Source organism: Chanodichthys erythropterus, chromosome 24 (genome assembly GCF_024489055.1).
Source record: "Chanodichthys erythropterus isolate Z2021 chromosome 24, ASM2448905v1, whole genome shotgun sequence".
Classification (NCBI taxonomy): Eukaryota; Metazoa; Chordata; class Actinopteri; order Cypriniformes; family Xenocyprididae; genus Chanodichthys; species Chanodichthys erythropterus.
Genome location: NC_090244.1, coordinates 26,936,250 through 26,952,801, shown reverse-complemented (window position 1 = coordinate 26,952,801; position 16,552 = coordinate 26,936,250).

The window sequence follows — 16,552 nt, the reverse complement described above, 5'->3', positions numbered from 1 at the left end:
GAACTAACCCTTTAAGCCTTGTCTGTGAAACCGGGGGCATGTCTTTGATGATTTTGCAGATGCTTCTAATGTAATCAAGCTTTGGTGAAATTCATGATATTTTCTATAGATCGATGAATAAGCATACTTTAAAAAAGAAAAAAAAGAAAGAATATAGCTAATGCATACATTTTATAGTTATTTTCTAAATCTAAATCAGATGTAGCAATACAACAGATGAGCTTCCTCATCTCCTCATTAAAGGAACACTCCACCTTTTTTGAAAATAAGCTCATTTTCCAACTCCCTAGAGTTTTCGAATCCATTCAGCCAATCTCCGGGTCTAGCGGTACCACTTTTAGCATAGCTTAGCATAGTTCATTGAATCTGATTAGACCGTTAGCATCTCGCTCAAAAATGACCAAAGAGTTTCAATAGATTTCCTATTTAAAACTTGACACTTCTGTAGTTACGTCGTGTACTAAGACCGACGGAAAATGAAGTTGTGATTTTCTAGGCTGATATGGCTAAGAACTATATTCTCATTATGGCGTAATAATCAAGGAACTTTGCTGCTGTACAATGTGTGCAGCAGGCGCAATGATATTACGCATATTGATATTACGATATTATGATATTATTTTCAAAAAAAGTGGAGTGTTCCTTTAAAGGGATAGTTCACCCAAAAATGAAAATGATCCCATAATTTACTCGCCCTCTAGCCATCCTAGGTGACTATCTTCTTTCAGACAAACACAATCGGAGATATATTTAAAAATATTCTTATTCCTCCAAGGTTTACAATGGTTGTGAATGGGGGGCCGCTTTTTGAAGCCAAAAATAATGGCTTCTCTTTAAAAAATTAGCATTTTAGACTTCTAATCCGTGACCGGTGATTTGTTTTGCTCTATCCTCTGCGCCTCCGTTTTCGTCATTACGTTGTGCGTCAGATCACAGGTACAGGATACTCTTCCGCCACTAATCGACTTGTGCATTCTGCGTACAGTCATCCGCCGAAAGCTAGTTATTTGAATTTATAAAGTTTTAAATATGGATATTTTTCTTACAAAAACACATCGCTTCACTTCAGAAGGCCTTTATTAACCCAGTGACTGGAGTCGTACAGATTAGACTTTTTTATGGATAGATGCATTTTTTTTTTTATTTCAAAACGTTACCCTCCATTCACAACCGTTATAAACCTTGGAGGACTAAGGATATTTTTAAATATATCTCTGATTGTGTTCGTCTAAAGGAAATTAGTCATATACACCTAGGATGGCTTGAGGGTGAGTAAATCATGGGATAATTCTCATTTTTGGGTGAACTATCCCTGACTGAAAAGGGGAAAAAACACATGTATTAAGTAAAACATTGTTCAAGTGGTGCTTTTAAAAATGACATAAAATATGAAAATCAGCAATCTGCTAGTTAAAAGTTGACAATAGACTTGGGCAGGATATGCTCATGTGTTTTATGCCCCAAATAGGGCAGAATGGTGGACTGATGTCACATGATGTGTCACCAACAAACTTCAAAGGCATGTGAAGCAGACATAAAGAGTCTGCCCTGCCAATGGGCTCAAATACCACAGGGTTATAATATCTAGAGCACACTAAAGTGATAATACAAATCACACAATAACCAGCAGTGAGCTGGAGCCAGACAACCTTAATCATCTTACATGATTCAGCATTACTCATAAACCTACTGTATGAATTTAATATCGAAAGTCTACTCAACGTCTGAGAAGAAATAAACAAGAATGTTTTCCAATCACCAGCTTTTCTTAAAACTGTAATCTTGTGTTGCCTTGTTCGGTGTTTTATACTGTATTCAAGATTTCACACTTCTTATTTCAACATGTATGAGGTTAATAACAGCACGCGACGTGTTTTAACTTCTGTCTATGTAGATGTAGCGAAATAAATTGATTAACTAATCAATTAAGCCTTTCATACCTCCAGTTTACGCTTTTACCGCCACCGTTCGACATATTTAACCGTTTTCCTCAGGCAAACACGGCGTTTTAAAGTTTCTGCGACTGTACAAAACTCATGAATATTTAATAAGGAATGCATTAAGGCAGTTTTTGATTGGTTGTTGCAGATAATAATCATCAGTGGGTTAAACAAGCCTCATGTACATCTGCGGTTTCTTTTATTTTTTATTTTTTTATTTGTAAAATTATAATTAAAACCTACAAATAAATAAAACATATTTATTTATTTAAACTAAATACGAATATGCTTAAAATACAGATGAAACATCATCCAGGGTGAAAATTGTCCTTAACCTGGCCTTAAAAAAATGTAAACCCAAGTTAAGTGCAAAAGCTTAGAAGAAGCAAGATGCACATGGGCCTCATTCATTCATAAACATCTGATATTGTACTTATATGGAATTATTTGCTTTGTTGTCATGCTTACTGTATATGGAGTCATCCAGGGAGAATTTATGCACTCTCTTATTATAAGTGATTAAACATCAAGACATTGTCTAACGGAGGAATACAATGGCTGGGGAACACCTGTGTTGATTCGACCTCCATCATCATCTTTGTGGAAATGATTCAGAGCTTCTGGGAAATGTGTGTGAGTCTCTCTCAGCACTTCTGCTTTGAGTTTCAATGAAAGACAGAGGCCGTGAGTCAGTGTGTGATCTCACCGTCTGAAATATGACCACACGCTGCTCTCATGCGGCTCATTCAGCATCTCAAACACGGCTTCATAACAGCCTGTGATGCTTATGTTGTTGCAAGTTGATCATCCAGTGGCTCCAAATAGGATCCCATTGGATTGGATTAAACTATAAAAGCATAACCACAGGTTAAACGGTTAAGTCATAAAGCACACAATATGCATGTAAAAATGCGTAAATAAAACCTGTGCATGGGTCATTCTTACTACATTGCATATGTCGTTGTACCATTAAAAAGTCTGGGATCAGTAAGATTTTTTAATGTTTATGAAAGAAGTCTCTTCTGCTCATCAACACTCTAAAACTCAAAAAAATATTGGGTTATTTTGTCTATCAAAGTTCTGGGACCTGGGTTGAGCCTTTTGTTTTTTTGTTTGTTTTGTTTTGTTTATTTTTATTTATTTATTTTTTTTTGGGGGGGGGGGGGGTATTTTTCCAGTATTCAGGTAGTTTTTGTGTTACCTAGATCCTGGGTCAGGCGTAACAACCCAGTGTTTGGGTAGTTTTTGTATTACAAGGATCCTGGGTCAGATGTAACAACCCAGTGTTTGGGTCGTTTTTGTGTTACAAAGATCCTGGGTCAGACATAACAATCCAGTGTTTGGGTAGTTTTTGTGTTACCAAGATCCTGAGTCAGACGTAACAACCCAGTGTTTGGGTAGTTTTTGTGTTACAAAGATCCTGGGTCAGACGTAACAAACCAGTGTTTGGGTAGTTTTTGTGTTACAAAGATCCTGGGTCAGAAGTAACAATCCAGTGTTTGGGTAGTTTTTGTGTTACAAAGATCCTGGGTCAGAAGTAACAATCAAGTGTTTGGGTAGTTTTTGTGTTACAAAGATCCTGGGTCAGATGTAACAACACAGTGTTTGGGTAGTTTTTGTGTTACAAAAATCCTGGGTCAGAAGTAACAATCCAGTGTTTGGGTAGTTTTTGTGTTACAAAGATCCTGGGTCAGACGTAACAAACCCAGTGTTTGGGTACTTTTTGTGTTACCTAGATCCTGGGTCAGACGTAACAACCCAGTGTAGTTTTTGTGTTACAAAGATCCTGGGTCAGATGTAACAACACAGTGTTTGGGTAGTTTTTGTGTTACAAAGATCCTGGGTCAGAAGTAACAATCCAGTGTTTGGGTAGTTTTTGTGTTACAAAGATCCTGAAGTAACAATCCAGTGTTTGGGTAGTTTTTGTGTTACAAAGATCCTGAAGTAACAATCCAGTGTTTGGGTAGTTTTTGTGTTACAAAGACCCTGGGTCAGACGTAACAACCCAGTGTTTGGGTACTTTTTGTGTTACCTAGATCCTGGGTCAGACGTAACAACCCAGTGTTTGGGTAGTTTTTGTGTTACAAAGATCCTGGGTCAGACATAACAACCCAGTGTTTGGGTAGTTTTTGTGTTACAAGGATCCTGGGTCAGACGTAACAACCCAGTGTTTGGGTAGTTCCCTTCCGAAAGGGAACTTCTACTCAGCGCTGACTGCGCTATGGGGAACGTCCTCCGTGACCCGTGCTCGAAATGCCAAAAATCACCACACTCCAATCCTATTGGCCGGCGACAGCCTATCACGTCAAACGGCGCAAACCGTGACGTATAAAGGGAGCACCTGGGGAAACAGCCGACATCCTCTTGTCTTTTCGCGACTGCTTTTGCTCGTGCCTTTTTCACTCTGCCAAAGTTAGTATGTCTGCTAAGTCATTCAGGAAGTGTGCTGATCCTTGTCCCAGGTTTCTGACACTGGAGGACACACACAACTTGTGCGTTTTCTGTCTGGGCGAGGAGCACGCACGGACAGTACTCAAGGGTGCTGCCTGTGCTAACTGTGAGCGTTTTCCTATGAGAACGCTCCGTTCTCGTTTGGCCCTCTTCTCGAGAGGAGAGGTGCCACCACCGCTGCCTGGTGGTTCCGGCCCCGCTCGTGCTGAGGCTCAGCGGCGATTGAAATCATGAGGCTCGCAGGTGGAGCTCACTGAGGAATTTGAGAGGGGTGTCAATCTTTCTCAAGCTGAAGCGGCTGACGAGGACGCGCTTCTGGCGGATGACGATGATGTTGTATCATTAACATCCTCAGACCCAGGAGCAAGTGCTCTCTTGGCTCAAGGCCCCGGGGAGCAGGAGATGGCCGAGGTGGGAGAAGCAGGCTAGCATGCGGCTCCTGCTAGGCCTCCCTGCGCGGCGTTTTCTGAGTTGCTGGAGGTTATGGAACGCGCCTCGAGCAGACTGCAGCTGCCCTGGGAGCGCGTGAGGAGGGAACCCGCTCGCAGCAGGTTAGACGATCGTTTTCTCTCTACTCATAACCCGGCAACTCCAGCGAACCTTCCATGCCTTCTCGATCTCAGCAAGAAGAACCCGTACTCGGCCCAAATCCATCAGCATCAGTATCAGCTAGCTGACTACAGGGAGTGCACTGACACTGAAAGCTCCGGCACTGCCATCCAAAGCGTTGAAGGTGGAGTCACGTTTGAATGGCAGGGCTTACGCCACTGCAGGTCAGGCTGGTGCGGCGTTGCACACTATGTCAGTGCTTCTGGCGTATCAGGCTGATCTGCTTACGGATTTTGATCAGGGTCAAGGTCTTTCCGCTGAGGCGGTCGCGGAGTTGCGTCGGACTACGGATCTCGCTCTGAGGGCCACCAAACAAACTGCCGCCTCGATCGGTCGATCTATGGCGGGCATGGTGGCCACTGAGTGGCATCTGTGGCTCAACTGTGCGGACATCGGGGAGAAAGAGAAACTTTTTCTCCTCGATGCCTGGGTTTCGCCCACTGAACTTTTTGGCACCTCCGTGCAGGCGGTGATTGAGAAGTTCAGGGAGGCGAAGACGCGCTCCGCGGCGTATAGATCTTGCATCCCGCTCAGATCCCCTCTCTCGTGAGGGCTTTTTCTCGTCCTCGCTCTTCCTTCGCCTCCCGGTAGCGTTTTGTGACATCTATATGCTGCGGGCTTTACAGTCGGGCTGATGTGGTGGGCCTATGATGAATATTTTTCTGACGGCCCCCCGTCTGGCTTGATAGTGAAAGTGCTTTTGGGCTTTGGAACTTTGGATTTTCCCCTCCGTGTGACGTATCGGGGAGGAATCTGCATTCTACGAGCCGCAGGAGGTAAGCCAGGTCCATTTTTTCATTCTTTATGTAGACCTTGCTTTGCCTGTATAGCTTCCCGTGCATATAGTTGTCATCTGTTCATGTTTTATCGGGTTATTTTTGGCAAATAACTGTATGTTAGGCTGACTGTTACAGGCAGGCCCTTTATGGCCGCTTTGTTGTTTAGCGTTGGTGTAGTTTCTCGGCTGATACTGTGTATAGCTAGAACTAGCTTTCGCTATCGTCAGTTATGTGTTGGCCAGTTTTTCGGCCGCCTAATGCTGTCGCTCGCGCTGCTTTCTCTGTGTGTTTAGGAATTTGTAGCCCGAGTGTAGTGTGGTCTACATATAGTCCTTAGCTAGCGGCTAGGCTAGAACTAGGTTAGGTGTATGTTTGTTTACATCACCCTGTCATGACTATTCCCCTGTGGTTGTATAGTTCCTAGTTCTGGCCTCCTTCTGAGGAAGTTGCTGGCCGTATTTTTGCCCATATTTCCCCTTCGTATGTTTTTGCAGGCGTGTTATGTGAGCGTGTTTGTGCTGCCACAGGTTACACCTGTTCTCTATGATAGCAGGTTTTTTCCAGCCTCTATATTTGAACACGGTGTTGTTGTTGTACTCCCCGGTTAGGGTTTGTGTTTCACTGAGTGCATCACCTGTTGGATCGCACACTCAGTGTGAGTGTTGGGAATTTTGTTTACCCGACTTCTCACGGTCGTTCGCACCACAGCATCTGGGATTCATTGCTGTTTGATTGTTGGCTATTTGTTTTTAGCCTCTCTGTATGCAGCTTGTTTGGATACAGCGCTGTTGGTTTACGATGCTCGTTACGCTCACGCTGTTTAGCATGATTAACATTGCCTGCTGGAATGTGTATGCCTAGGCTCAGGTTGTGTAGCTAGTTCCCTTAAATTTGTCATTTTAGGTTATACTGGCCCCTCCTGGTAGCTAGGGCCCTGTCATGACCACGGGCTAGAGCCACATGGTTTTTTAAATAGCAGGCCTCTCCAGGCCTCTTTTATAGCTTCCTGTTGGCCCAGCTACGCTGGTTGTGTACGGGCATCATTCCATGATGAGTCATACGTTACTCTGTTGTTGCAAGATGTTTATGGAAGTCGTTGGCCCCCGTTGGGGCCTCCTTTCATGTTTTATCTAGCATGTTGGCACTGCTTGTATGGGTTTCTGTATGTCTCATACCCCTTGGGTGTTATATTAACGCACTAGCTATCGCCGAACACTTTTAAGGTTACAGGCCGTTTCAGGCCTTCCTTTGCTAGCATGTCGGAGTTTAGCTTGGTACTCCTCTCGCTGAGAGTAAAAGTTGTTTTTACTGAGTATTTTGTGCGTTTATTCCCTTTAGCTCTAGTCGAGCTAAAATATTTTCTCTGTCTATTTAACAGGTTCTATTTTTGCTCCCAGAATTTTAGTGGCCGCTGGCTGATGTCGCGTGTGACGGGTAGGTCGTAAAGGCCTCCTGTGGAGCATGCTGACCTTTGAAAGCAAATAACACTGCCACGAGCTGATGCCACGTACCTGCTGGGATTATAGGCCCACAGGGCCTTTCCTTAGTGCATGATGGCGTATGTTGTGCTCCTCTTGTTTAAAGAGTAGAAGGTACTTCACCGAGTGCACTGCTTGTTGGTTTGTGTTGGATGGGCTGTCTCGTGGACACTTGCAGCTGTTATGTCTTGGTGTTTGCTCCACCTTGATATGCAATAGGGTGTGGCCCTACAGGCCATCCTGGGCTACCGCCGTCTGCATTCAGTTAAAGTTCTCTAGTGAACTCTGGTTATGTTGTAGGCCCTTTTCCCGGCCTCCATGACTATGTACCCACTTTACGGTCTGTCTGTTAGGTTGAGCTTTGTACTTCCCTTCGGGGTTAACTGCGTAATTGTGCTTAGCTCCCTAAGCTGGTATGGTTGTAGACTTCTATGAAGTCTCCCGTTAGACCGGCCCCCAGGCTGGTTTGTGCTCCCCTGGGTCAGGGGTCTTAAGCACACAGCCTCCTCAGCACCTTGTTAACGGCTGAGTAGATCCTTGGATGAGTGGTTGTACTCCCCTCATACGAGGGTCCAGAGTGTTTAGCTGAGTTCCGCTCTCCAGGATGCCATTCTCTGCGTGTGGGTTTGAGTTGCTTACTGCCCTTTCGCAGTCGCTCTTTCCTGCTCTCCTCTCTGGAGTTTCCGCTTGGAGATTCTGTATATCAGATAGGGTTGGCTAGGCCAGATTTAGCTTCGCTGGATCTGGCTAGGCCTCCTTGGTGGCAGCGGGATGGATTTTTCCCCCGAGTGACTGGCCGAGGTTCCTGTGGTTCCTTGGCCACATTTCCTTAAAGTGACCACCCCCTCTCGGGCTGTTGGTTCCAGATGCTCAAGCAGCCTTGGTAGGCTTTTTTCGGAAGGCCTCTTTTAGGCTCAGCTTGGGCTGTTGGCCGTAGGGAATGCTGTCACTGACAGCCTTGGAGTTCTGCCCCCGGTTTTTCGCTGGAACTGCCGGATGTGTGTCCAGACATTTGAACTGGCATTCTCCTCTAGCATGGGCGGCGTGGGTATATCGTTCCCCATAGCGCAGTCAGCGCAGAGTAGAAGTTCCCTTTTTTCCCGTTTCCCTTTTTACGTATGTAACCATGGTTCCCTGAGAACAGGGAACGAGACTCTGCGCTTTCATGCCATGCTGCGGGATGCCTGCTACAGTCGCTCAAAGACAAGAAGATGTCGGCTGTTTGCCCAGGCGCTCCCTTTATACGTCACGGTTCACGCCGTCTGACGTGATAGGCTGTCGCCGGCCAATAGGATTGGAGTGTGGTGATTTTTGGCATTTCGAGCACGGGTCACGGAGGACGTTCCCCATAGCGCAGTCAGCGCAGAGTCTCGTTCCCTGTTCTCAGGGAACCATGGTTACATACGTAACCTGAGACATAACAACCAAGTGTTTGGGTAGTTTTTGTGTTACTTAGATCCTGGGTCAGACGTAACAACCCAGTGTTTGGGTAGTTTTTGTGTTAGCTAGATCCTGGGTCAGACGTAACAACCCAGTGTTTGGGTAGTTTTTGTGTTACCTAGATCCTGGGTCAGACGTAAAAACCCAGTGTTTGGGTAGTTTTTGTGTTACAAAGATCCTGGGTCAGAAGTAACAATCCAGTGTTTGGGTAGTTTTTGTGTTACAAAGATCCTGGGTCAGACGTAACAACCCAGTGTTTGGGTAGTTTTTATGTTACAAAGATCCTGGGTCAGACGTAACAACCCAGTGTTTGGGTAGTTTTTATGTTACAAAGATCCTGGGTCAGACGTAACAACCCAGTGTTTGGGTAGTTTTTGTGTTACAAAGATCCTGGGTCAGACGTAACAACCCAGTGTTTGGGTAGTTTTTATGTTACAAAGATCCTGGGTCAGACGTAACAACCCAGTGTTTGGGTAGTTTTTATGTTACAAAGATCCTGGGTCAGACGTAACAACCCAGTGTTTGGGTAGTTTTTTGTGTTACAAAGATCCTGGGTCAGACGTTATGGAGTTCCGATGCAGAGTGTGAGCCTCAGGTGCCGGGGGTCAGCCGAGCTCGGGTCGATTATGCTATCTGGGTAATTTGTTGATAGATCGATTGTTAATCTAGTTAATGATTTAATGGACTGAGCTCTGCAGTCACACACTCTACAACAGCAGAATGTTACTTTTAATTATTTTAAGCCTAATTCCTAGTCAAATTAGAATGATTTCATAGTTTTGTATATCATTTGTGATTGCATTTTCTATACATATGATCAGACGTACAGTCTACCAATGAAATTAAAGCGACAGCACGAGGAACCCCCACAAGCAACTCCACAGTACAGAGACTAGTGACATGCAGCGAAAAAGTCACTGGCGGAGCAAACAGGGCTTGAGTGTCGCGTCGGTCTTTTCACGTGATGGGAACGCCTGATGCTTGCATACAATTTTATGATTTTATTCAAAAAGATACAGAATATAAATATGTTCTCGGAATTGTACACTGATTATTTATAGAGTCAGTTACAGCATTTTTCGGCTACGAGTGAAACAAAAGCGGCGGTCTTAAGTTATCTATTTCCCCGCCGAACGTGAGCCATCTCCGGCACGAGATCCAGTGCCGTTACGGTGGAAACCCAAAATGGGTTGTTTTTAACCCACTGTTTTTAGAGTGAAGCCTGTAGTTATTTTATCAAAAATACAGTAAAAACAGAAATATTGTAAAATATTATTACAATTTAAAATAACTGTTTTCTATGTGAATATATGTTAAAATGAAATTTATTCCTGTGATCAAAAGCTGAATTTTCAGCATCATTACTCCAGTCTTCAGTGTCACATGATCCTTCACAAATCATTCTGATATGCTAATTTATTTTTTCATCGGGATTATTTGATGAACAGAAACTTCATAAAACCAGAATTTATTCAATAGAAATCTTTTGTAACATTATAAATGTCATTACTGTCACTTTTGATCAATTTAATGAACACCTGAAATTATTAATTTCTTTCAACAAAAAGAAAATAATACTGACTCCAAACTTTTTTGTGTATATTGGATAAATATTATTCTCAAATTTTTTTAAAAGACTCAAATTATATTAATTTGTGTTTAATGATTACAAAGCACTTAAGAACTGTAGGGTTATATTTAAAATAGATTTTAAATAATTTACATTTTAATGTTAACCCTTTTTTTCCTTTCATAAAATGTTTAAAACAAAACATGTTAACTTGGGGATCGATTTTACTGAATCCGGTGTCCTTCTTTTCATCTTCTTATTCTTGTATCCGTTTAACTGACAAAAGCCAGTTCTTCAATGACATCATCTTTAGGATGAAGTGACATCATTTTATAATGGGGAAAAAAAACAGTACACACATCAATAAGACAAACCGTAAGATGTTTTGTGGTATCTGGTCTCACTGTAAAACATCCCATATTTTTTGATAAAACTCAAATACTATAAAAATATCAATTTAAATTGTCATGTAAGCTATCTGTCAATCCCTCACTGACCTGACTTGAGCTCTTTATTTCAATCCTATTCATTTTCTGGCCAGTTTGACCTGAGGAAGTCCACAGCTGATGGTGAAAAACACTTTCTCAAAGAACACACAAGCATATTCAGTTTTAAGGTTTTATTTCTCATTTATACAACCTCTCATTCTTTAGGATCGAAGCAGCGGAGTGTGTCGCGTGGAAACATGGAGGCAGTAAAAACATGGGATTGTTTTTAAGTAATCCGTTGAAGCTGATATTCCTGAAGAAATATTCATTCTGTCACTCACAGACTTGTCAATCCTGAAGTCGCACCTCAGCGCTGGCAGCTTTAGGGTCTGGATTTAGCGCGCCGTGAGGTCCAGCCTGACAAACACAGCTGACACATCATAAATATGCACTACATTTATGCAGATGTCAGACAATACCCCGTCAGTGATGGAGAAACACTGAAATTTGCTCTCGTAAAAACAAAAATGAACAGAGCAAAACCTCGCAAGTTTTACCCATCTCCAAGGCCATCCATAAAAACATTTCTATAGGATATTTGGCCTTGATCAAACTTGGAACATTTACCCTTTGGTGAACGATTGAGAGCCATAAAAAAACAATCAATCAGTGAGGAAAATGTTATTGCTCTTTCATAGCACAAGTGTTCACAGTTTGTTAAATTCCCCAAAAGCTATCAAAATAGACACAAATGAGACACTTGCTGACATATAGAGCTCTGTGCATACTGAGAATTAATGAGAAATGTTTGAGTTCATGTTGAGAACTCTGATTTGTGATCATAGTTTTTGGTGTCTGGCAAAAATGAGCACAATTTGAGACTGAAGCAAAAATTTGATCTTTTAGAAGAAAAAAATGATACTAAAGAGATATTTTTTGTGATCCTTGTAGTAGTATTATGTACTAATGCTGTTCAAAGTATTCTTTACAGAAAGACCTGGATGTGCTAAAAAAACAAAAAGGTTTTAGGTGTTAGGGAATGAATGTATTTCTCTCTTGTCTTTTAACACTGTGAAAATTATTCCATCTGTCATCTTATGCTTTGTGAACTGTCTAAGTAGCTCAATCTTCACAGGATGTTGAGGAAGAGAGAAGAAAAGATGAAAGAAAAACCCAGACAAAATAACAGTGACAGGCATCAATCCACACATAAACTCCAGAAGAGAACTTGGAATAGGAAAGAGCGCAGAATGACAAATAAAAAGAACACTTAAATGTACAAATAAATACCAATGGATATAACAGTATATTGATAAATAAAAATTATATAAAAAAAAAAAATGCAAGTATATCAAAAAAAAAAAAAAAAAGACACAATTTAAAGAAAACATTGACCGCTGACCAAATTTACACATGAAAATTCTGATTAATATTGGAATTTAGAATATCAGAATGCCAAACACAATTTAAATATATACATTTACATATACAGTTTCTCACAGAAGTGAGTATACCCTCACATTTTTGTAAATATTTTATTATATCTTTTCACGTGACAACACTGGAGAAATGACACTTTGCTACAATGTAAAGTAGTGAGTGTACAGCTTGTATAATTTGCTGTCCCCTCAAAATAACTCAGCACACAGCCATTAATGTATAAACCGCTGGCCACAAAAGTGAGTACTTAAAGCTGCAGTCTGCAACTTTTTTGTGTTAAAAATTAATAAAAATTATATAATGAGAATATACAACATGAATCCATTTTCCAAACCGTGGTTTTGTCTTATCCTGAATCATTATGGTACACTTATAATAAGTGTTTATATTCGGACTATTTCAGACCGGACTGGTAGGACTCGCCGCAGAGTATGACTTTGTGACTCGCCATAGACATACACTGAGAAAAGTAGCTCCGCCTAGAATGTTCCTCCGCAAGATGCGTGCAGTTTTGTTTATTAACCGCTAGAGGGCCAAAAATCGCGGACAGCAGCTTTAATCAGTAGGGTTTAATATGGAGTTGGCCCATCATTTGCAGCTATAACAGCTATAAATTTTATTCAAAATTTTGTAGCATGTAAACGCCTTCAGAATATTGTTCACGTATATCAGCGCATTACCAAAAAAGAGTGATTTGGAGTGAAAAGTCAAACTAATAAAGAAATACATTTTTGGAGTGAGAATGAGACCGTTTCCTTTTAGATGAACATAAGCTAACAAAAATATGTTCTCAGAATGTTTTGCTATTGTTCCTGTATGAAAACCTGTATTAATGAATGTTCTCTGAACATCCATGAAAGCATCTATTTTTGTTTTAAAAACTAACCATCCTTTCATTGTTTTGCAAACATAATTGGAAAGCTACTTTTGAATGTTCTTGAAACGTTCTGAAAGTAGTCGCATTTAAAAATGTTAGATGAAATAACATTCCATGAATGATGTATAATGTTTTTTGTCCTGAGAACACTATTAAAGATCGAGCAACTTTAAATGAACATTTTATTAATGCTACGTTTGTCAGAACGTTAGCCAAAGTTCTGGGAACATTAGATACATTCACACCATGTTGTACCTTAATTACGAGATTTCAGCTTGTAAAATGCGTTCACTTCCTAAAGCTTATAAGATGGAAAAATTCTGAGAGCTCCTCCTTGTACCAGATGACTGCTGCAGATTTATTTAGGCGTTGATAGTAGGCTTGTTCAACTTGATGCAGTGCTGCACAGACAGATCAGCGGCTGACTTGGTGCAGTGCATGCCGATATGAAAATTTGTCCGACTTGAGACAGTGTCAACACCTTGTGACTATGACGTATGACTTCAAAGTACCACGAGAGCGATTCAAGAGCAATAGGATTAGCCAGCCGCGTGAGTTATTTCCCCAAACGGCTTAGCAGAAATCCGCACCCTGCAACCAGTTTCATTGGCTGAGGTTACAGCAGACCTCCGTGAGGGCTGGGGCGCAAAGCGTGGGGTGGTTTTGTGTTGTTGTGAGTTTCTCCCTCGCTCAAAATCTCATTCCGTGGGGGTATGGGTTCGATTGTTCTCTCACGGTAGAAATCGTATTCCGGGGGGGGGTTGTATGCGACCGCAAAAGGCAGGAACACACCAAGCCAATGGTCGGTTGTCGGGCAGTTTTTCTTCGTCGGCCGACTATGTTTTCTCAGTGTGTTCCGCACCGTCGGCTGAAGTTGGTCCTCGCGGCTTTTTTTCAGCTGATTCGAAATGTTGAATTGCCGTTGGAGCTCTTCTTTCCGTCGAGCCATCTGATCGTCTCTGATTGGCTGTTCAGCTACTGCCGCCTGCTGGTTCGGAAAGGTATTTCATCTCATGCAGGCGCAGAACTGATGTGCTACTTGGCAGTCGGCTGTCGAGCGTCGGTTTGGTGTGTCAGGGCAACTTTGGACACAGATGCTGCCGAAGTGAGCCAACCCCGCAGTCTGCTTTCGGCGCCACTAGTTCGTCGGCGTCGGCTTGGTGTGTTCTGGCCTAAAGGGCACTTTCACTTTCGCGATCAAAGGGGCAGGGGCTCAAGCCCCCCTCCCCTTGTGCACGCCACTGGGTTACAGTGACGGGTAGGTTGGGGATGTTTAGAATCAGCTCCAGGGCGGGATTTCCGCTGAACTGGTTTTGGGGAAAAAATCACACGCAGCAGACTTGTTCGACTTGAAGCAGCGCTGCCCAGAGTTCATTGCACACCGGTGAGGACAGGATTTTTTTAAAGAAATTGCTGAATTACACTTTCAAACGTAAGTACTAGGTTTCGACTTACTCATATATATAATAATACTAATTATGGGTGTAACAGTACCCAAACATGACGGTTCAGTACGTACCTTGGTATTGAAGTCACAGTTCGGTACGAGTTCAGTACAGCAGGGGGAAGAAATCTAGTATAAACATAAAATTGCTTCTTTCTTCTTGTTTTATTAAACAGTGGTTTATTGAACAAATTATGTCTCTGCCTTTGAATAAATATTTAAGATTTAAAAAAAATCTATCTCAGCTATTGCTGTAAACTATATACAGGGAGCCTTTTCTTGCACATTACAGTAATATTAAAGGTTACAATTAACAACATTCATTTTTTAAATAGAATCATTTACAAGGTTACTGTCATAACTTGTTTTCATGACAAATTTATTTAAACATATTAAAAAAGACATTACTAACAGATAAAGTAATGAATATATAAGCTAATATAGTGCAAATATTTAGTAAAATGATCCCTCTAGAGTTTATTTCTCTTGTGAACTAACATGCTGTGGACAATAAATGACTTTCCTGAGGTAAATGTAATGCTAAGTGAGATATTATTGATGTCTTTCCTTGGCTGAAACACTGGTTGAGAGATTAGATCGTATGTTCTTCTTCTGCTCTTCCTGCTGTGGAGGTTAGCAAACAGTGTTGCATTACCGCGCACGCCCCCTTCTGGATTGGAGTGTGGATCACCTGTGGCCGACTGTATTTGTTGCCTGACTGTATGCACCGAATCGTAATGTCCATACCGTGACAGTTTGGTACGGATACATGTGTAAAAAAACATTATACAAATGTAAAAAAAAAAAAAAAAAGTTGTGGAAAAGTCCTTGGATGGATGGGACACAGCCATACAGAGCTACCGAAAAAACAGAAGATCAAACACCCAGTTTTAAAGATGGCTGCGTGCTCGTTTCTCTGGTGCATAAGGTCTAAGTTAAGGTCTTTTTCAGAACAAAAGTACAACCAGAAAATGACCTGTAAATTATGTTTAAAAGTTTTCATAGCTTTAAAGAAAACCAATTGTTTTTGAGGCAGATAATTATGCACATACATTGTGTAAATATTTGTGTGAGACAGTGCTGGCATGCTGTGTTTGTGTTTTTAAGAAGTGAAGGTGTCATTTGTCCATATCAAGTCTGTTGCTAAGGACCCTAGGCCACGGATAATAGCGCTCCTGCACAGCCCTTCATATCTAATGACTATAAAACATGACTCATATGAGTGCAGTACAGCACCTGGTGTGCTCCTGTTCACACAAACACACACACCTCTATCACACAAAACCAAAATGACATATGTATTTATGTATTTGTGTGCTGCACGGAAGAACCATGAATCAAAATATCAGGTGGACAGTAATAGTCATGTTCACGCACCATCAAAGAGCAGAGGAAAATTCCTCATGTATAAGGTAACCGGCTTAGGTCAACACATCATTGTTCACAGCAACACAAGCTGCGGAGAAGCGACAGGCAAAAATAACTTGTTTACATCACAGTGGCATTTAATAAAATCATGTTTTTTTGAAAACAGACAACCATGCAAAATATATCATTAGGCTCACTGAGGCAGTGTGTCTCATTGTCTATTAATGCATTTGATTATAATGACTTGTACTGTTTGCAGAGGACACTGAAAACACAGTAAACTCTTAAGGGTTGAGTGTGTGTGTGTGCGTGTGTGTGTGTGGTTTTAGAGGTGAATGAGTTAATCAAAAGTGGGGTGAAATAATGAATGTGTGTTTGTGTTGCCAACTAAACTCACAACATGCTAAAAATAATTTTAGTATGTACTGCAGACTGACTGAGCAGAACTGAATTATAAATGAAATAAATTCCCTTTTTCTTTATGAATGAATGAATTAGCTATTTCCAAAGAACACTATTTAGTTGTAATCTGCTTAGAAACCAAAAGTGAATTAAAGTAAAGCACTGAGCATAATTATTCTTCAAAAAGATGTATTTCTTCTAATATTCTATTATTCTGTTTAAGTTTGAGTTTTGCTAATAGCTCACGCAAAAATTTAAATTCTCTCATTATTTACTCACTCATGTCATTCCAAACCATATAACTTTCAATTGAGGAAGATTTGAAG